The 21375-nt window shown below is 44.8% G+C and overlaps 1 protein-coding gene across 3 annotated transcripts in view; it reads left to right on the forward strand.

Moving 5' to 3' along the window:
* Window positions 1-6: 6 nt before the first annotated feature.
* The window catches only part of TNKS (tankyrase), a 135545-nt gene continuing 114176 nt past the window's right edge, over window positions 7-21375 (forward strand). For all 3 annotated transcript variants that reach the window (XM_026082107.1, XM_026082109.1, XM_026082108.1), the window contains exons 1-2: window positions 7-133; window positions 12493-12717. The gene's annotated coding sequence lies outside the window, so the exon portion shown is untranslated. The remainder of the gene's footprint in view (window positions 134-12492; window positions 12718-21375) is intronic.

Genomic DNA, 21375 nt, shown 5'->3' on the forward strand with positions numbered 1-21375 from the left:
GGCGCCTTCCGCGAGCTGCTGGAGGCCTGCCGCAACGGGGACGTGGCGCGCGTGAAGCGCCTCGTGGACGCGGGCAACGTGAACGCCAAGGACATGGCGGGCCGCAAGTCCACGCCGCTGCACTTCGCTGCCGGTGGGTGCCGGGGCTCGGGAAGCCGGTGTCACCGGGTTGCTGGGAGTGGGGACGGAGCTGGCCTGGGCTTAAGGGTTTCCTTTGTGTCACAGTAACTCTCGAAAGCCGAGGAACCCCGTGATGCCGGTAGCCGCGCTGGGAGCCAAAGTCAGTGTCTTGTCATTCTTCGTTGTTTTTGTTGCTSTCTGTTTTCTGTTATCTCAGCGTAGCTGCTGATTGATCCGCGCCTCTGTTGTGGTTTGAGTGGGCCGGGGCGAGAGGTGAAGTGGAACAGCTGAACTCGAGCAGAAGTTACAGCGGTGTCCAGGAGACAACATGCCCCTTGCTGCAGGGAAGGACTGATGTTGTGACTAGAAATAGTACCGTCAAACAAATCAAAAGTGAGGCTCGGGTTGACCTCAGCTGAAAGTAAACATTGCCCCCTACCAAGTGTGGCTACTGCCATGTAGCSTAGTCTCTAAAGAGCGCGTTTCTTGCAGGGCTTGGCCATCGCYGGAGGCACAGGGGAGCGAAGGCTGTGATAACAGTAGAACGGGGAAGATATTTTAAGTCACTGGTCATAACTCAGGACTGGCACGGTTGCTAGGTCTGTGGTCAGAYTGAAGGCTTTCTGACAAGTGCCACAGTGTTACAGATTGTACTTATATAGTCCAGTGAGGCACGGATCTCGCTGGAGCTTTTAATTAGGCCAGGGGCTGTGGGATGCCCTGACCTACTCCTGCCGACRTGCCGTGCTTACCGGCCCGCTCCTCGCTGACAGAGTGATTGCTGTTTTCATTTTCCCCGCTTGGCACCGCAAACCAGAGCTCTTTGATACTGACGGTGGAGTTCTGGATCCCGTTCTACAGCTGGGAACRTGCCCCGGTAAACATGGTCAGATGGGCAGCACAGCAGCCAGTGTGAAAGAGAAACAGAATTTGCTGAAGCCTTTACTCGGGCTTTATTCTGTGGTCAGTATTTAAATGCTGGTGTGTGGCTCGAAAGCACCGTGTGGAAACCAATAGCAAAAATACACGTTTTCTGACACAGCGTTGCTTGGGTCTCCAGCTAGTGGTGTTCGGTTTATCAATCAGATAATACTCTGAGTGTGTGTGAGTCTGCTGTCACTTCCAGTGTCACAGTGGCATCTCCTGGTGGCCCTAGGTCTCCCAAGACTCCGGTCTTGAACCGTTTTTGTCTCCCTTAATCCCTGAGGTCTACCAATAGAGTGTGACTTCATACGAGCTGAGTTTAAATCACACTGAACTTCTGGAATGTGCGGGTGTACTTAATTTTAATGAACCCTGGAAGATGGTGCTGGCTGGCACTGTTGCATGCATCCACATGAAGTGCTTAATATTTTGGAGGCCTCGTCTCAAATCTGCTCACTTTGGATTCAAGCTTAAAATTAGACCTTGCTTCTTCCCCTTAAGCTCTAAAATCTCAAGTTGTAACTTCGATGGTAGACTAGTACAAACTGTAGYGCTGGCCCTGTAGTGATACAGTATTGATCTCACTTAAAACCTGTCCTTTGTTTAGAGAAGGAGCGGACAAAACTTACTTAAGGTGATAAGGCTTTGAAAGGCAAGCGTGTCGGTACGATGTTACTGTAGTAGCGATGGGAGATGCTTCCTTGTAGTGTGAGGAACAYGGCAGGTGAATTTCTTCTACCTAATAAGACTGTTCTCTGGTTTTTTTGTAGATTTAAAGACCTTTAGCTGCCAAGTGTATTCTCCCTCAAATTACTGAAGTATGTATCTGCCCCAAATGAGTTTGACATCTATTAGCATTAGACAGATTTCTTGCTACAGAAAGCGTAGGGTCCTATATTTYGAAAAGGCCTGTAAACATGTCTGAATGCAACTGGTCTTAGGCAGTATATAGTTGCAAATGACGCAATATGTTGATCTGATCTCCCCCTCCTCTGTGGSCAAAAGGAGAAATAAAACCCATTCGCTTATGAGCACAGGAGCCTGCTAAGTGTATTAAGCTGCGTTATGTGTGATAGCACAATTTATGAGCCTTAGCTAACTTTACGAACTGTTTGGCCCCTCTTACAAGAGGAACAAGAGTTGAAGAATGCAGTATGCAAACGTTTTAGAGTTTAACTGCTTCTCTCAAACCTCTTGAAGCTTAACTTTTTTTAAGGCAACAACAGAGAGTTTCACTTCTGTTCTTGTGGTTTGTAATAGAGGAATTCTACTTGCAGGCAAAGCTTCGTTTTCTAACTGCTGAGGTAGTCAGATTCAGTTTTTCTTTCTGGGTACTTCACTTTTCCCTAGCTCAGTTCTGTTTTCTTGGATACCCTTTTTGGCAACAATGCCGGGCAATTAAATCACTTTTAGTGTAACAGGGTGAGGGGAAGGTCAACTTCAGTTCTCGTTTCTTGTGACGAGTACTAAGTTCATGTTTCCTTAAACTTTATGAAGTTTGTAGTTTCAAAATTACCTTAATTTTTTTTCTCTTTGTAGAAGGAGGATAAAATGGGTGACTTCTGAGAGTATGCAAGTTTCTTAGTACACGTGTAAACTTGAGATAAGGAGAGAACTGAAGCCTCCGTAATCGATCACTTAAAAAGCTGGGGATAGATTAAAATCTATTTCTAGAAGCTGGAGTCATCTGTCCATTATCCACTTACGGACAAAATGCATAGGGCCAAGTCAAACTGAAGCAGCAGCGTTATCCAGCTTTTCTTTGTGGGTTGTCTGAGTTGCCGGTTGATTTGGATGGTGGGGAATTGGTTGTTAAACTTGTGTGTTTAAAAGTCAGGTTTATTCAGCTTGTGAGCAGGCCTCCTTTGGTTAGCTGTTAATAAGGCAGAAGCAAATACCGAGTCTGTATCAGGGTGATCTAGGCCTCTCTTGTAAAGCAGGAAGAGATTCAACAGAGGATCCTTTTCCTTTCACCCTTCAGCTGGCCTGTTATTCTAGCACACGCTGTCTTGACAGCTGTGTGGGATGAGAGCTAGCAGGATATTTGGGTCTCCGGTACCAGTGAGGCCTTTGGGTGTTGCTCCCCAACACACAAGAAGCAGCTTCTAAGGACTTGCGACTGATTAGATGACTTACAAAGAGAAAGAAAAAGCTGGCCGGACGTGTTAATATGTGTTCATTGCTTTTTGCGCTCACTTTTTTTCAGTGAAAACTAGCTTTTTACTGAAATGAAATAGTAATAGGCAACTGTGCTTGGCTAGAACAAAGGTCTGTTTGACTCAAGGTCTCAGTTGTGCTGGTGGCCAAAGCAGATGTCTAGGAAAGAGTTACACGTTTGCCCTGTTTGCATACGACACTTCCCCGAGTATTTTTCCAGCWGTTTGCAGCTAAGCAACTACTAGAACAAGACCTAGTTTCCATCTGCCAGTAGAAGTTCATCCATCTTCAGTAGATTTGCCTTCTATGAACTTACCCTTTTTTTTTTTAAACTTGATACCATGTATGTTTGTAGATTTGATGACATCACGTGGTAAGGAGTTCTACAGAGTAAGTGGAGCATTTACTGATATTAAAAGTAACTTCTTTTATTTTGAGCTTTCCACTGTCTTCACTGGAATACCCTATGTTCTGCTTAATGGCTCCCTTCTTTGTACTTGTGGAATGAGACAAACTATTCCCCTTCCCTGCCTTTCCGCTGCACTGTTCGTCCGACTTGGAGATGTGTTACCTCTCTTCCCTGAGAAAGGCTTTAACTCGTTGCTGGTTACACCAGGCTATGGACACCTTTGCTATGTTACAGGTCCCCCATTAGCTGTAAAAAATTTGTTACGCCTGTGCTGTCTGTTCTGGTAATTGGGCTTGATAATCCTGCTTTTGGTGACCTTGTTCTCATATAGGTGACAAAACACCTCTTTAGCCAGCATAAGCAAACGAGTTGGTGGTTATACATGTGCGTGAGGGGTAGATTCTCCCCTTTGGGGAATGCCGTTAACTATTTTTGGGGGAACGGTGGGATGACTTCCATCTGTGAGACGCGTATCTCATTTTAGGTATACTTCTCGTGGAGYAGGGTGGGACAACACTCAACATCTSTATTTTCTGAGACTTGTTTGGGTTTTGGGGGGAAGCCTGTGTTGATCTGTAGAGATCTGAAGCAGGTTRGCAGTGATGCTTTTTCAGTTTCTTGCTTTTTTTTGTCATGCTCCATGTATAACACTAAACGTACAGAAGTTGGCTTTCCAGGACTTTTCTACCTTTAATATACCTAGATGGAGAGAAGGATTCCTCTGACCTCTTATCAAAACTCGTGATCTTTTTTCTGTTAGGGTCTTCCTTGAACCAAATCTTATGAATCCTTAAAGCATGTCTGAGAGAGAGGATGGATTAATGCTGTGTTGAGGCCTGTTTCTGTTTTATGGCCCTTATGCTGCTCCTAACGGAAAAAGAACAAGCGCACCTAACCAGTGTAATTTAGCTAAAATGGGCTTTTTATTGAAACCATGCAAATGTACTCTGGGAGGGAGTTTTGATGAGAAAACAAAACTTATCTTAGGGTGWGATACAAGTTTTGTTGACATTGCTTGTGAAGTTGCTAGAGTTGACCAGTCAAATGCAGAACTCCGAGGCTTAAGTTAAAATGTGTCCTATCATCTTCTACTTGTGATGGTGGAAAGGCTCACAGCAGTATGTTAAGATAATCTCTTCTGGACATGCATTGCGGCTGTGCTGCMATGAGGCAAAGCTGGGAAGGAGCAGGCCCTTGCTAATATTGTTTAAGACCTTTGTAAAGRATTTGATATGTTGCACTTGAAAATACTGCGTGGCCCAAACGCAAATTTCAGCATYGCAGGAGGAGTAAAAAGTAGCAGACAGTAGTCGCTTGGTTTTAAAAAATGATTAAAAATCGTCCAAGAAATCCTACCAGGAAAGGCTGATGGGAAGGCTCCCTCCTAACTGAGTTAGGAACTGAGCGTTAGTAGGCTTAATGCTGTGCGCTTGCAGTAGAGCTAAGGTCTTCTGAAGCCGGACGTGAAAGGAGAAATGTGGTGATGCTACTTGGCTTTTGGGTCTCTCAGAAAACAACCCGGGGCTCCCTGTGAGTGGGTGCAGGAGGATGAGGCTTGCTGTCAGGTGCTTAAAATAGGCACCGTAAGGAGGAGCTTGCTTRTGCGTCTGTGCAATTATGACTGCTCTAGGCTCCTCGCTGGGACATTGYGGCAGTGCTGTGAGAACGGAGGCAAAAAGGAGTCTATCAGAGTCAATACAACCCTTGGGGGTTTGGGGGGGAGGACAGAGTTTTACCGTCCGGTAGCAGTTTCAGTTTGTTCGGTTTCATGCTGTCCAAAGAGCTGCATTTGAAACTTCTGTTTAAGTTTTGAGCACTTCAGTATGTAAGGCAGGTAATGACAGTAAATTCCTCTAATGAGTTCTTGAGGCGAGGGACAGAGAAGCATATTTACATGCTGCTGTAGAAYTGTTGACTTTCAGACTGTCCGTATTTGTCCAACCTTTTGGAATTAAGGTGTAGAGTATGTTAATGATAAGGTTTCTGAAGGGTTATTGRAAGATACTTGGATCCGAATAGAAAGAAAAATATAAACTTGGATTGTGYTCTAAGAAAAGAGGGTTTATGAAATGAAAGCTGATCCTACAGAAACTTGCTATTAMACAGGGCTCTTCATGGCCCTCTCTTCCTTAAGACTGAAATGTATTATATACAAATGCTCTTGCACAAAAAATGGGGTTCACCCGCGTGGGAGCTGACTAAATTGTTCATGGTGTTAGTGCCAGAAGAAAAGAGTTACTGTGGTCTGTCACCTGTTTGCATCTCCATGTTGTGCGTGTTGGTTCAGAGACATCTGGGACTGTCTTTACAAAAGGGAAACCTTGGGAGTAGAAGCTCTTCCTTCCCAGTCAAAGGAGTTGAAAATCAATACTGCTTAAATATATCCAGTTTTCTCTTAATATCTCAAAAGAGATGCAGTTTGTTTTATCCTCATCTTAAAGCTTTGGCTTAGCTAGTCGAGCACACTCTGGTCTGATGTTGTGCGCTCTTAGACTTCACTCCCTGTGTGTGTATCCCTGTCATTCTCTTTAAGGTGCTCTGTAATTTAGACCTCGCTTCCTAGATTAGCATTTAATGGGTCTCCAGGACTAACCCAGCCATAAGTTGTGGCTTTATTCCATAAACTGGAAGTATAGTTGTTCTCAGCTTGGCAAAGGTCCCRTCTTCCAAAGTAGTAAAATACCAGTTCCCAGTAGCTTTAGGGAAAGTTTAGAGACAACAGARTTCATGGCGAATCCCAGCTTGTTCCCAGAGCCAGCTGGAATTTGTAGGAGCTGCCTGGTGAGGGACTTAGCTTCTATTCCGGAAAAAGGCTTAGTCTTTCAAAAGGACRTATATGTGTTTGCTGCTGACACCTTGACTCATATGTTTAAGCTTACTCCTCACGGGTATAGCACTAATAGTGGTACCTCTTTCAGAAATGACTAGGTGGATGGACCTGATAAAAAATAGCTGAGTCCTAACTAGTTTCTTCATCTAGCCACAGTCGTAAGCTTGTCCGGTTCCACGCCCTGTTAATGAGAAGTGTAATTTGGGCTTTTTAATCATGAATTTAGTCCCTCAAGTTCTTAGACGATGCCTCTGTAACAGCAACTGGTGCCCTTCGCCTCATCTGGAAGAGGGCAAAGCACGTGTGATTAGAGGACCGGAGCGGTGTTTGGGAAGGCGTGGAGCTGGGATCACAGCATGAAGGTTTTGGTGGTAGCAGCCCAAACTCAGTTTGGAGAAACATGTTTTAAGGTGAMTAGATCCCTTCTTAGAGCATTAGTGACGGTACCTTGTCTGCTTTCTGCTTGGGGCTACACTAGCAGCAAAAAGCTATGTGGGAAGGGAAGTTTCCTGTAAGCAGGCTTTTGATATCCCTAGTGATAACTCTCRGAAGTCAAAGGGACCTTGCTTGAGTTGGAAAAGGGTCAGTGGTCGGAGCTCTTAACAAGAGGGCTGATCGGTTTGATCTGTCAGCTGGCGATTTATTAGCACGAAAATGCGAGCTGCTTCAGCATGTGTAGGTCGGATTGGCAGAAACTTGCTGAGAAGGCAGACCCGACTGACTTAGCTGCCTGAGAGAGAGTCAGGAAGGGGTCAGAAGTAGTTAGGAACTTATTACGCACCTCTGCTCCATGCAGAAATGCCTGCATTGACCACAGTCGCTCCGCYTAGGGTGCAAGGTAAAACAGGTTAGCTTAAATTGCCTTGGAAAGCCTGGCTTGGGCGGGGGGCAGTGTCTTCCTGAACCACTCTGACTCGTTCTGTTGCAACTGCCTGATTTATCCTTGCCGTACAAGAGGTGTCTGACCTTACTCCAGCAGACATGTTCGTAAAGCTGAAGTCGCTGATTAATTCTGCCTTGGGCAACTTAAAGCAGGGCTAAACATTTTCAGGTGGGTTCGTATGTATAGAAGGAAGAGTGGTGACTGTGCAGCGGATTGGGAAGCCTCCTGGCAGCCTTACAACCTTGTGAAAAGATGAGTTAATGAATTACCAGGCTTGGCGCTGGAGTTCTTCCTTTTGCGTGTGTGTGTGTTTGCTGTAGTGTTACTAGCGTGTGAACTGTGTCAGTGTCACGATTTTGCTGCTTTCTAGGAARTGCTCTGTTGCTTTTGTCTGTGACCGGTGACTTGTTTCACTTCTCCTCAGTGGTATTGCCTGACCCATACAACACATTTTATCTCCTTCCCATTTGAAATGCCTTGAATCGAAATACAAGAAGATATAAATGCAAAACTTCAGGCCTTCAGCAGTACTGAACCAGGTGCTCTTTTCCCCACCTTGACGGCTCTGTAGCTTGCTTAACTAAATCAACTGGTTTAGTTGTGTTCTGCATAATAAACTGTGTTCTGCTCTACAGCTTGCTTAGTTAAATCAGTTGATTTGACTGTTCACAGCTTGCATGGTGATTATCCACTTAGTTAACTTTAAACTAGCTCCTTGTGGGACCAATGCATTTTTAAGAGCAAGCRGGTGAAAGGAGGAGAAAAATGAAAGTAAAAAGTCTTTCCAGGACGACTGCGGACGCTTTGAGTTAGACTCTGCGTCTGACAGCAGCTTTGCCGCGGATGGGCTTGSCGGTTGGAGGAGTCCACACCATGCCGTGATAACGTGACCTTAGCTGGGCAGCAGGCGAAGCAGCGCAGTTGTACTCGAACAGTTCACACCGACTGCTAGGTACATGGCACTGACCGGTGAAATCCCTGCGGCCAGTCCCTGTGTTTACTTGCTTGGTCTCTCGCCAGACTTTCTGAAAAGGATCCGTGACGTTGGGCAGCAAATCACGCGGCTTCTGGGGATGCTGGTAACRAAAAGCCTGTAATTTATTACCGTGTGGCAGCTTCTGACGAGCCGAACGCGGGTGTAGCGCGGGTGTGTGCCCGAAGCAGAGCGTCTCATGGGGGCACTGACGGACGCTCCCGTCGCTTCCCTTGCGCCCTGTGTTGTGCTTAAAAGTTTATTAAGCTCAGTCATTAAGCTGCTCTAGCAGAAATCCTTTTTGGTTTTTTTGGTTTTTTTTAAACCCCTCACTTTCAGCCTAAAGTGATTCAGCCTTTGCAAACTGGAAAGAGGCCGCAATGCAGCACTGGCAAAGAACTGGTTAAACGGCTTCTTTTTCTGAATTGTCTGCCTGTCTCACAGTTTGTTTTATGTGAAGCTGTCACAGCCTTGTCAGTCGCCTGGCTTTTGCCAGGCTAAACAAGCTGTGGTCTTCAGTGTCTCATGCGAGATGACTGAAGAAATACAGAGCCTCTCGGCCCCTCTGAATTTTTGCCATTCCTTTGGTTTGGCTGATGAATATTTTACCATTTATTTCCGACRTAGTCTTGCTGTTGCCTTTTTTTTTTTATAATGGGATTAATGCTTCCTTTTTTCTCCTGGACAATATATTTTTCTGAGCTACTTCAAAACTTACCCGATAAGTTTCTAGGTTATTTCAGGAGAGCAGGTAGGATGCACTTKGGCCGTGCTATAGCTGAAGCAGACCAAGCTAATAAGGGATCCTGCCCGAGGGGAGATGCCCGGTTTGGAAGTAGCCACAGCACGGTGTCGCTGCGGGGTTGAGCCTTGTGTGACGTGGAAGCTGGTGGGTGCATCTCATCCGAAAAAAGCCTGCGTGCGTGGGCCTTTCAGCGTGGCTCTCCCCCTGTTACGCCTTTTTGGAGAGTCCTCTCTGCTTGGCCACCTTTTGGGTGCCTTGATTGCAAGTCCTTCTCTGAGAATTCTTCCTTAGACCTGGTGAATTTAAGGTTAACCACAAATATGCAAAACTAAGGCTTTAAAGTCATCTTACACTAAATCAAAATGGCTTCTTCTGTTTAAACCACATCAAACATGTTTCATCTGTCACAAATGACTCCTCGTATTTCTGGATTTTTACAAAAGGCGACTCTGATGTTGCAGGAGGTTTTACTAACTACGCCTGGTTTGTCAGACGTGGTCATGCGATCTTTTTAAAAACTTCCTGGTACCTCATCTGTTCGAGTTCTTACACGTTTTGGCAGGGGAGCTATTCACATAACCGATTGCTCTTTCTTTGAAAGCTGGGCTGTGGTTTGGTGTGATAAATTTACAGCAACTTTTACTGTGCTTTCTGGAGGCCTGAACAGAAGAGCTCATTCTCCAAAAGCTATACGGTGTTCATTTGGCACTTCCAAAGGTACCTTTATCGCTGACTGTGTCCAACAGTAGCTTCAAAAAGTGCATCTGTAGTTGTGAAAATGGCATCACTGAACAATTCCYGAAGGAATTTGGGCTTTCGGGCACGGTCAGGTTGCCTTTCTCTAGGGAGAGAAGGAACATGTAAAGCAAACGCAGGTGCAGTTTCGGCACTGCTTGTAGTGGTTTAGCCTATAAACACTGAAGGCTAATAAAATGTGTTATTTACTGTTTAGCGTAAAATGCCCCTTTCTAATTCCTCTCTCGCCAGATTTTCTTTYGGCAGTCAGATGAACGATACAGATGCAGAGCCTCGAGGGCTTGTTTCTCGGCGTTTATGCCCCAGGCCTGCTGGCTTTGCAGAGGCACCAGATACCCTTCGCTTGCTACTGCACCCGTTTAGACTGTCCTTTTTGTTAGAAAACTTGCGTGTGGTGTTCCTGGACTGCTCTATAMCGGAAGCAGAGAAGTTTCAGGCTAGCAGCTGCAGTGATTTGCGGTAGCAGCTGGCTTGCTCACGGATCGGTTAAGTAGATGTCATCTCCGGGTAGCAGCGTTGTCACGAGAGTAACTACGTACCACTTTTAATGGTTCCGGTTCTGATTCACACGTTTCCATTCCTACGGCGTAATTTCTGCCGCGGTGAGGTTCCTGTCCTGGGGTCGGCGTATAACGTCCCCGAGAGCTTCGGCTCGTGCGCGGTGAGGACTAAACCGGATAGCTGCGCCGGGTGCCGCTCCGGCTGTGGGCTCCTCCCCGCCGCTGGGCTGGCTCAGCAGCTTGTGACGCAGCTGCTGAACTTCTGCTTAGTCCCCTGTGTTAAAACAAACTGGTTTGGGTTTCTCCTTAGTGTGCCGGGCTGTGACTTGTAGCGGTTCGAGCATCTGTGCTGCAGGCGGATGAGGGCTCGGGACAGTGAGGACGGGGGAATCCCTACAGYGATCCGGAAGCAGTCAGTCCGTGCCTGTGAGTTGGAGTCCTTAAGCTGCACCTAGGCTACAGGATTAACCGAGACGTTAATTGCTGCAGTCTGTGCTGGATGTGAGCATCTGTGCGTGTCTCCCCGATGACACCTCCAAACTGTTCCTCCATGTGCTTGTGTGTGTCTGACAGAACAGCTCTTCAGGTAGAAATGAAGATACTGYTGAATTGTCGTCTTTACCCAAAATACTGTGGTTTGAGGGTTCTGGAGTTCCGGGCTGTTTGTTTCTGCCCAGCCTGCCTTAGGCAGAGTCTTAGTCAGCTACTAGAAAACTTGTCCTGCAAGAAGGGGTGCTGCAGGAGTGTCCGCACTTCAGCGAGGAGGTGGCATGAATCCCTGCAAAATGGTTAGCTGGCAGCTTGAATGAAAACTAGATTTCAAGCTATAACAGCCCTATCTGGATAAGCTGGTGTGGATGCAGAGCTTCCAGACCTGGCTCAGAGGTCGGTCTGCGTGAACGGTGGGGGAGAAGCGGGCTAATTCTGCTCCGTGGCCCTGCGCAGTTGCATCTAGCACACTGCCCTGGCTAAAAGGGGGCGTGAAGCTGAACTAAATGTCCRGCTGGGGGAGAACCAGCAGCTTCTTTCTCGCATCTCTTGAGCTCTGTATSTTAGTATTTGCCTTCCAGAAGGAGACTAATATGCCTTTAGTTATGTTTTCATTCCGTGATCTGTCTGTGGAGTTGATGCAATCTGTAGGTTGCCCGTGAGCATCACTGTGATGGAATTTCACTTGCTGCAGCGTTTAATTCACCTGTTTCATCGCCTTAGTTATGGTATACATGGGATTCTTGATGCTTAAGCTAGGTGGCAGAATCTGCAGTGATACTGCTTTCGGCTCTGAGGTTTCCAAAAGTGACCTCCCGCCTTTGAGATGCAACTTGCTACGAAAATGAACAATGAGGTTCTAGTTCAAACTGTCCCACTCGAGCCYGCTACCTGATTTTGTGCCCGTCCTGTAAGGCGTTTGGGACGGTGGAAAGCTCTTCCTTTCCAGGCTCATCTCGGACAACAAGCTAAGGCTGTCAGGGCCTGACCTGTTGATGCGGGATTTCGAGGCCTATTAGTTTCGTGGTGCTGGCTTTACGGTGACGTTCTCCCTGGCTGCGACAGAGGCTGAGTGCCCAGGCTGGGTCCTTCCAGAGGCAAATTTCCTGACCGAGGTCTCGGATTGCATCGGATCGCCTGTCTATCGCTTTCTAGTCCTTCTGTCAGTTGGAAGCACTCGGACTCTTTGTAGAGAAGAAAAACGTATTTGGGGTTTAGATGAAGTTGTTCTGCCTGAGCGTTGACAGTTTCCCTCACTGTTTATTGATGCGGGGTCTTGCCCAAGATAGAGACCTACATTAAGAAATGATAGATAAAACACTTCTGTTGCCCGACTTTGGGTAAACATAGATAATACTAAATTTCTAAAACTTGTGAAAGGCTTTTCTTGAAAAAGAGCAGCAAGTCTGTTGCAGAACTTGAAGCGATGGAGTGGCAGCCAGTCCGACTTTGGTTATAATACAGTAGTGTTTGCTTCTGTTGTGAACGTAAGCGCATCTGCCAACTATTGCTTGAACAGGCGACGCTGTGTTCTCGCTTTGTGGCCAAACGAACCAAAAAGCAAAGGCTTTTTTTTTATTAAAGAGGAGGGACATCCAGAATATCTTCTGGTGTCTCTRCAACTGGACTATGACTGAGCAGTTAGTTTTAATTATTAAATCATGCTGTTTTGCCAGGCAGTTTAACAGAAAGATGTTTTCTTACAGGTTTCGGAAGGAAAGACGTTGTAGAGCACTTGCTACAGACCGGAGCCAATGTTCACGCTCGCGACGATGGAGGGCTGATACCCCTTCACAACGCCTGCTCTTTTGGCCACGCTGAAGTGGTTAGTCTGTTGCTGTGTCAAGGGGCAGACCCAAACGCCAGAGACAACTGGAACTACACTCCTCTGCACGAAGCTGCCATCAAGGGGAAGATAGACGTGTGCATCGGTAAGTGTCCGTCACTGCTTACGTTGAAACCTCAGGCTCACCAGGTGGGCTTCTGTGCAGTTGTGACTGCTCGTGTGCTGGACTTGAGATGCAAAGGGATCTGCTGCTTGTTCTTAAAAGCTAGCTTCCTTTAAACCTGCAGGTAGGTAAAGTGTTAAGTCATTTAAGACTAACTTTTTCATGGCGTATAATACAACCCGTGCTGAACTTGCACCYGGAAAACTAAGCTGGAGAGAGTGCGTAAAGTGTCCTCCTCAGTTAAATTACAAGCTTCAAAATATGAATATGGAAATTTCTTAGTCTTTCTCAATCTATCTTGAGAAAACTAGCTTCACTAGGCAATGTCTTTGCTTTTCAKGCTGCACTGTATATCATCTTAGCGTTTAGGAAGACAGAGTTAACCTTTCATTCCTTGCAGTGTGGGGAAACACCTCATTAGTCTTTCAAAACTTTCCAATACAGGTTGCAGGACACTGTTGTTCGCAGTGGTTATATGATTTCGGCGTGTGCTGTAGCYTGGAGCCAAAGTAATTTCAAAGAAAATTGAACCCTTCAATCATTTTAAATACCTCTAGAAAATATGAAGTGGTTTTCAGTCAGAATGTCTATCACTGTTATGTTTTTCTCAGTGTACTTAATATTACTTCTTTTCCCCTAAATGGGAACTTTTTATTTAATAGACTTGGATCACTTCTTTGAACTTACTGATCAATTCTGGTACATTTGACATCCACTAACTTGAATAAAATGGTCTGTTCAACATTACGCATTATATTTTTTTCTCCGATGTGGAAGAAAAGCTACAGTTAAGATTATGAGCGTGATATTTGTGTTATATGTTATCTACATAACGATATAATTTTTAGAATTTCAGATAATATCTATTTGCTTAAGTACTCTTAACATAAAATTCCTATAGAGAAAGCTACAAAACTTCCTGGACCTTGCATTTGCTTTATTGCAATACTTACATCATCACTCAGAAAACACCAGAAATTGAGGGAGRGGAAACTGGAGAAAATATGTATTGAAATATAAGTTCTTAGTGGTATGTATTTTTAAATACTTTACAAGGACTGTGGTGGATTTTCATTCACTTCATCTGTGCATGTGAGGTAAAGAATAAGATGTATAGAAAATATCCTGCTTGGAGAAATTGCCTACAGAAGTTACCGAGTAGGCAGCATTACTGTGGGAAGAGATCCAGTGATCTAGCAGGTCACAGTAACAGTCAATACTGTGGCAATGGTGATTTTAAAAAAGCGAGCTTAATTCCAGGCAATAACTGGGACTTTTTATGGGAGGTGGAGGAAGTAACTATTCTGGTTTGTGCAGTGCTGGAGTCTGCCTGCTTTGGGAACTGGTGACTGAAAATACAAATTAATAGGAAAAGGCTGACAGAGTAAAAGATTAAGAAAAAGCGACGTGTAAAGAAAGACTGGGTTTGTTTTGGAAAAGAATTGCCTTTTGCCTAGTCTCTCCGTACTACAAGGAGCGAGGAAGAGCAGCGGGTCTTCCTTTGTGTTTGTAGGTGGCAGGGTGAAAGGTGCTTGCAACAGACTTCAGGATTTTGGTGGTGCAGGATGGGTAGTGCAGCTTTGGGCGGTTTCTCTGGAGAACCTGTACAAGCTCCTCCAAAGAAGTGAGCACCTACAAGTTAGGTCATGGGGGCAGATAATGTGGTACATCAATTTTTGGCATACGGTGTGGGAAATGATTTGAAGAGATTATCTAGGTCTAGTTTCTGGAGTCGAGCACTGATGGTTCCTTTAAAGSTGTGCTCTAATTCAGCAAGTTGTGGGCTTGGTGAAAAGAAGCACAAAAGCGGTTCTATGGCTTTTATTGCACKATTTCACTGTGTTACATGCATAGATTAAACCTGTGACTCTAAAGGTCAGTTATTGGRTTAAGGGGATGATCCATGTATATTTAAAATATTCAGCACTTAGTRCTGGTCAACTCCTGAAGTTCTTATGCTGTCTGCTGCAGTTGTAGGATTCCTTCAAACCCTGAGGAGAGCTGCAGGGCTGGCGGAAATTCCCTTTACAAAGCTACTTGCAGGCAGATTGGAGTCCAGCAACCGATTTCTTCCCCCCCGCATCCCCCAGAAAAGAAAGGAAAAATAACCAAGAACCCAAGCATGAAGCTTTTGTGGTTAGTTTAGTTACTTATGCGCTGCATCATTTAGAGGGCACTAATATGCTGATAACCCTGTATTTTATACTTCAGTCAGATATTTGATCCATTAGCACAAGAGTTATTACCAAAGGCAGTGCAGCTAATCACTAGATCTAATCTGTACTGCAGCACGTTGCTTCTTTGGGATTTAGGTGATTCATAGAACTCCTRTAATGTGAGTATAGACTTTGCAGTGAATTTATTTAAAAAAATATATAGTGAGAGAGAGCGAGAGCATGCTAGCGTGTTTTGTTCTTTGGCATCTTCCAATTTCTCTTAAATGGGTTTATATATAAATTTATATATTAAGGTCTTAAGCTTTTCATCTCAAAAGGATTTGTGAAGRAACTCATGCTATACACGGGGGTGATGGCACCACGGTTGCTTAGGGCACAAATTCTGAAATGCTTGAATAGCGCTTTAGCATGCTTTGTCCAGTACTTGCACAGTGCAGCAGGTACAGCACACCTTAAATATAGACCCTTTTACAGTTGGCATGAGGGAAGAAATTGGCCTGTACAAATACCATTCTTAGGGTATTCCTTTTCAGATATGCCAGGCATGCGCTTTATAAAGCTTTAATTGAAGAATAGTGTCTGGAAATGCTGTCATAACCCAGAATTTATTAGTGAGCATCAGAAAATCTGTCAGAAAGCAATGGACKGTGTAGTAATTATTCATCTAGCCTCATTTTTTGGCTATCTCTGTTCTGGGCATCTTCCAAATGCTCTAACGTGAGAGRCTTGCCAGTTTATCTTCTCTCTTCCCCTTCTTCCTTGCCACCCGAGTCTGCATCTCTCCTTTATCATATCTAGCATAGCAACTCTGTTTTGGCCATTTTACAARTCCAAAAGGGACAAAGCGGTAATTGAGCAGCGTGCAGCGACCCAGGAGATTCACGAACAATGATCCTTCAGAGGAAGACTAAAGGCRTTGAAGCAGAGTTAGAAGACCAGCAAAAACTAGACGGTGACTGCACTAGAACTGTACAACGCTCTTGTGTCCAGCGCTAGCCTTGAAACGGTGTTTACGTTTTTCCACAAAAAATACCGTTATTGCTCAGCCAGACAACTGCACTTGGACTGCTAGGTACAAACTCTGCCCCTGGCTAGTTTGTACGGAAATAATAAGGGAATGTGAACTAATGAAAACTTGCCACGCTATGCGCAAACTTCTCCCCCAGGGAACCGTAGAAGAGAGCAAGCGATAGTGATGCGGCTTCTTGTGCTTCTCAGTTACTGGTTGCCTATTGCAGTCATAGGGCAGTGTAGGAACTTCAAGGGTGAGAATGCAGATGTGCTGAGCTTTAGAAGAACACAGACTGTTGCTCTAGTGCTGATGATTGCTTTTGTGTCCGGGGTCTGGGAACGCAGGAGATCTTGGGGGATGGTAAGCAGYGCTCAGTAGTAGTTCGCTGATCATCGCTTAAAGAATGTCTAGACGCTGCGGATCTTTTTAGTTACGAAGGAAATTGGTCCATCGTAAAGCTTTGTTTGCTGTATGTAGTCAATTTTTGGACTAAATGTATTGAAGCATTAGAAACAATTGTTAGATGGTGTTCTCCAGTATTTATGGCCTCTAGGGTTTCTTCAGCTATCAGGAAGATGCATTCTCAGTGTCTGTAGTCTGCTTCTAGAGATAAGTGTGGTCTTTTGGGGGTTTTTGGTTGGTTTTCCCCCCACCTCTCTCCTCAGTATTGTTTTCCAAGATTAAGCACAGCTATGTTTGCTTACGGAAGAATGAATGAATGATGAACTCCAAGCGTGTTTGGAGGAATGCTGCAAAGTCAGAGCAGTGACTGTCCTGAAGGTCAGGCTTGGGGGGAAAAGGATGATGCATCTCTTTGGTCTGACCCCAGTATAGACCTTTCAGATGTAAAGGTCCATGTATCTCATTTTTCTCCAGCAATGACATGCAGCAGATGCTCAGAGACTAYGCATGCCTTGAGTATGCCCTTCTTCCTTATGGCAATTAGCAGTTGTGGGGCTTCCTAAYGTAGAGGCTGTATCCAGGCTGTGTTGCATTGCCCTTGGTAGACAAAAATCACGAAAGATGGATCTTAAACGTTTTTATACTTCCGTCTTTGAAGGCATTCTGTTGCAATGGGATTTTGCAACTTAATTGTGATGCGCAAAAAACCCTTTYGCTTTAACACCTTATGCTTGATAATACTTACAGCAAGCTGTTCAAGGCTTTTGGAGAAATGTGAACAGTTGTTTCCTATTTGCCCTCTGTGTATTCTTTGTGATATTATAAGTCTTTATCTTTTCTTCCCCAAGACGTCTCTCTTCCAAGCTGAAGAATTTAGCCTTCCCTTATGTCTCTGATTATCCTGTTGCACATTCTTGTACTTCTGTCATTCTTCTTGATCTTTGATTTTTTTTGAAGGGTGAGGGGATARATATGGAGGGGGAACCAAAACTGTGTGCAGTAGATTTATATGGTGATATAGTGTTCTTTCTGTTTGGTTTTCTGGTCGCTGAGCACTGGATGGGAGTAGCTCCAAGGTATTTMCTGAGTGGTAACAGCTGATTTAAAACTGTGCGTAGTTAAGAAAGTAGGCTAAAAATAACCTTAAGGAAGCTGTGCTTATGCAGTCTGTCCGGGCTTGCTTTGCCCTCCCCTCTGGTTGTTTCTGCAGAGGGTATAGCTGTTCCTGCAGAGTAGTGGTGGTGGTTGTTTTTTGTTTGCTTGTTTTTTCGGGTGGTTCTCCAGCTATGTGTTGTGAGAACTACAGGACTGCTAGTCTAAAAGCGGTCTCAGGTTTTATATTTATTTTTAAAGGCGTTCTTTACACATGGAAATGATGAGTGCCTTCTATGGTGATACCATTCTGTGAATCTGAACCTATGAGGTATTTTGGTAATTTCAGAGAAGTAAAAAAATTCTAGCTGCTAAAAAGCTCCCTTCAACACTGTACAAAACTGTGAAAGTTTCTTAAAATTACTTTTAGTCCACGCAGTGCTAAGGATCCATCAGAAATGACGYAGTCTGACATTAGACCAAATGTTTTTACGGGTTTCCACTGGGCCAATTATAAAACTTCCTTGAAAGATCCTGAGGCACGGTGATTTTACTGTCCCTGCGCTGYGAAGCGATCCCTAATGCCAATGTCAAGGTAATGTCTCTCTCTTTCAACCAGAGAACCTGTGCAGAAGTTGGTCTTTTCCATTACTCTTTTTATGCTTCGAAGATTGCAAGCAAACGGACTAAAACTTTTTTTTTTAAACTAGCAGGTTTTCCAGCATACAGGCCCTGCCTTTAGCATAGGGGCCGCTATTGTTTCAGATGTCTTTGCTAACATGTCAGAAAACACATTGCTTACCCTGTAGTGCTTCTCATGAATGGGAAAGGAGGAGGAAAGCTGATTACTGTAAAGATACTACCTTTGGCCATTGCATTTCTTTAGTCTGCGATATGTGGAGGGAATGCAGGCCAAATGAGGAATCCATCTGGATTAATAATCTACAAAAGGTAGCTTGTGGGCAGAGAGAGTGCATAGCAAACCTGAAGGGAACTGTAGAAATGGTAATTTGCCCAAGTATTGAATTGCTTGGCTGTGCAGCCAGCTTGCAAAATAGGCTTCTCACCTTCTGAGCTAGAGGAACTGTATCTCTCTGAAAGTTAGAGATGTGTGAAATTTTACTGTTTGAAGAAATTAAAAAATCGTAGGAAGTGCTATGAGATACCATAGTTGTGCAGTAGCCAGTGCTTGGCGGGGGGGGGAAGGTTTAGCATCTTAACTCAGCAGCTAAATCATTAGTCGCTATAATCATTTTTAAGTCAACAGATGCCTGTGATAAGAATAGTAGCGTCTTAGTAGATACAAGAGGGGGATTGAAAATTGAGGTACGTCAGGAATGGGTTATGCACGTTTTGGTTAGATTAGCTGAATTTCCAAAGACCCTCTTGGAGAACTGGTGTTCTAGGAGAAGAAAAAAAGAGTTTGATTCAGAGGCATCCTAGAAATTTGATAATAGGAATCTTGTAACATGGTTGGAAAACTCTCAAGTGAGTTCTAATCACTCAGTATTAACTGTTTAGCTATTGCTGCTGCTCACAGTGTGCAGTGGGAAGACAGTGACTTGCGTTTGGACTCGTTCATCCCTGTTAGGACATCCACTTCCATTAGAGTTTCRGACATTATTACTTTGCTTAGTGGAATTTGCTTTTCTGAAGGTGGCTGTTGGGATTCGGCTTCTATGCCCCGTAGTCCCCAGATGATGACCGAGGATCTGATGATAGCCCTCAGCACTGAACTGAGGCTTTCCTGCTGGTGTTCTCATGGGCACCGGAAACCCCTTCATCTGTGGTGTCAGTTTTGGCTTTGGATCCCTTTGATCGTGTTCAGAGACTTTTAACGGGAGCTTTGCTTCATTAGGGTGACATGGGTTAGTGCCTACGGTGGGGAAGCTGTGCCTGTCCGTTCGGTCAAGGCTCCAGGCGAACAGAACCAAGCTACCTCATGGTCTGGTATGTTTAGGCGAAGCAGCCCCGGTTACCAGCATCTCTGCTGCCCGTCCAGGCTTGCAAACTAAACACTGTGGTTATTAATAGGATCTACTGCTTAGATCCTTACTGATCAAAGCCAAATCTGTCGCTGTGGAAGCAGACTTGTCAGACTAGTCACGTTATGAATTCTCTCGGTCTGTTTCTGCTCTGTGAGTGAGAGCATGTTTTGGGAACTCTGCTTTGAGTAGTAAACGGTTTTAAACCCTGTGACTACATGATGGCTACCCATACTGTTTCTAGGATCCTTCCCAAATGAAGTTGGCCTGATAGCGACAGCAGGATAAAAGTTCCATGTTTTAGGTGTAGTGGAAGAATGCTCTTGCTGTCTTGCTGATGTTCTTGTTCGTGGGTTTAGTAGTTTCATGTCCTCTATCTGCTTGCTTAAGCTACTCACAGAAATGAGAGCATCTTGAGCTGAATCTTACTACCTTTTTCATCGTATAAAACAAAATGTAGTTCGTTTCCCTTATTGAAAGGAGATTCTCGTATTCTCTTATCCTGAGAATAAGGTCTATCTAGAACGGGCGAGGGGGGGGATCGTGATCATTGAAATCATACACTGGTAGCTTGATGGCATCATGCTTCTGCTGTCACAGTCGCAAAGGACTAGAGCGTGAGAGCGTGGCTTTTGTTACGAGTGACCGCAGAAGATAGTTTGGGGTGCTTTGCCACTGCACGTACGCTGCAATGCTCCCCTCTGAACTGTAGCGGAGGGCCAGGAGGGAAGTTATCGAGTCCTGCATGTGAAAGGTCTCTTTTTAGTATGTGCCATCTGCRTGCCGGCAGCTCTGTCCACGCAGTGCAGTCTACAGTAGTTACCGTTACGGAAGAAGCTACCGAAATGAAATGGGATTGATCAGYGAGGTGCTTCTCCATAAAGGCTTCAGGGAACCATTTTTGCTGGCTTCCCGCTTTTGTGCGCGTGTAGCTGTAAGGGRTGGTTCGTGAAGAAAATCTCACTGGACGGTGTCAGTCACCCGTGTGCGCCTGACAGAGGTCTTGGGGTGCCGGGAGCCTTGAAATGAGTGGATCGTGGGCAGCAAGGTTGAAGCCCTACCAGCTGCGCCCATTTGCGAGCGGGCCAAACCTTGAGCTGGATTAATTCAAAAGGTAAATCCTCTTCAGAAGCTTGAAACCGGCAGCAAACTTCATGGCAAAGAAAATGATTCTTTGTACGAATTAAGTTATAATGAGCCTTACTTCTGATGAGGAAGACTTGTCTGCAGGGTTTGAGCGGTTATGCCGATAAAGTGACTTTCGCTTCCATATTGGGAAACTAKTGGTGCTGAAGGCTTGTAAAACCTGTCACGTTCCTGTATTGTTTACAGTGCTTAAGGCTATMATTTCTTTTGTGGTATTGATGTTGCTGAAAAATTGATTGAAATTCCACCTCATGAAAATAGATAGAGAAGGGGTGCCTGGTCTGGGGTTTCATACACTGTATTTTGGAAGCCRTCTTGTTTGCTGTTGGGTTTGAACTGCGTTGACAGTCAAGAATGCGTTGCGAGCCATCATCTGTGGGTTTTAAACTTTCTCCCAATTCTAGTTCCTCTTTCCTAAAATGCAGGTATCAAGAGAAGTAGTCTTTTTTTCTTGTTTGGCTGCTTGGCATGGGAGAGTCTGGCGGGGACAGAGAATGGTCTTTTACTCTGCTGTCRCATTTCCTTAGAGACGTTGATTGAATCAGAATCTGGTTGCTTGCAGCAAAGGAGGTGGTAGGGCAGCATCTATGGCAGCAACCGCTGGARAACTTGCTGCAGTGCATTCATGGGAAGTAATGTCTTCTAAAATACTGGTATTAACTGTTAGCCAATTGGGAGAGGAAGAGAAAGGTGCACGTTATCCAAAGCAGTGTAACGGAACAGGTACTGCTCTTGCAGACACTGAAATTGTGTGCTTTCAGGTGTGTGATGCTAGCTTACAGTGGCTTCCTAAATATTTTGCGGAAATATTTAATCTTACGAGGTT

The sequence above is a fragment of the Apteryx rowi genome, unplaced genomic scaffold (assembly GCF_003343035.1).
Source record: "Apteryx rowi isolate R43461 unplaced genomic scaffold, aptRow1 scaffold_567, whole genome shotgun sequence".
NCBI classification, from domain to species: Eukaryota; Metazoa; Chordata; class Aves; order Apterygiformes; family Apterygidae; genus Apteryx; species Apteryx rowi.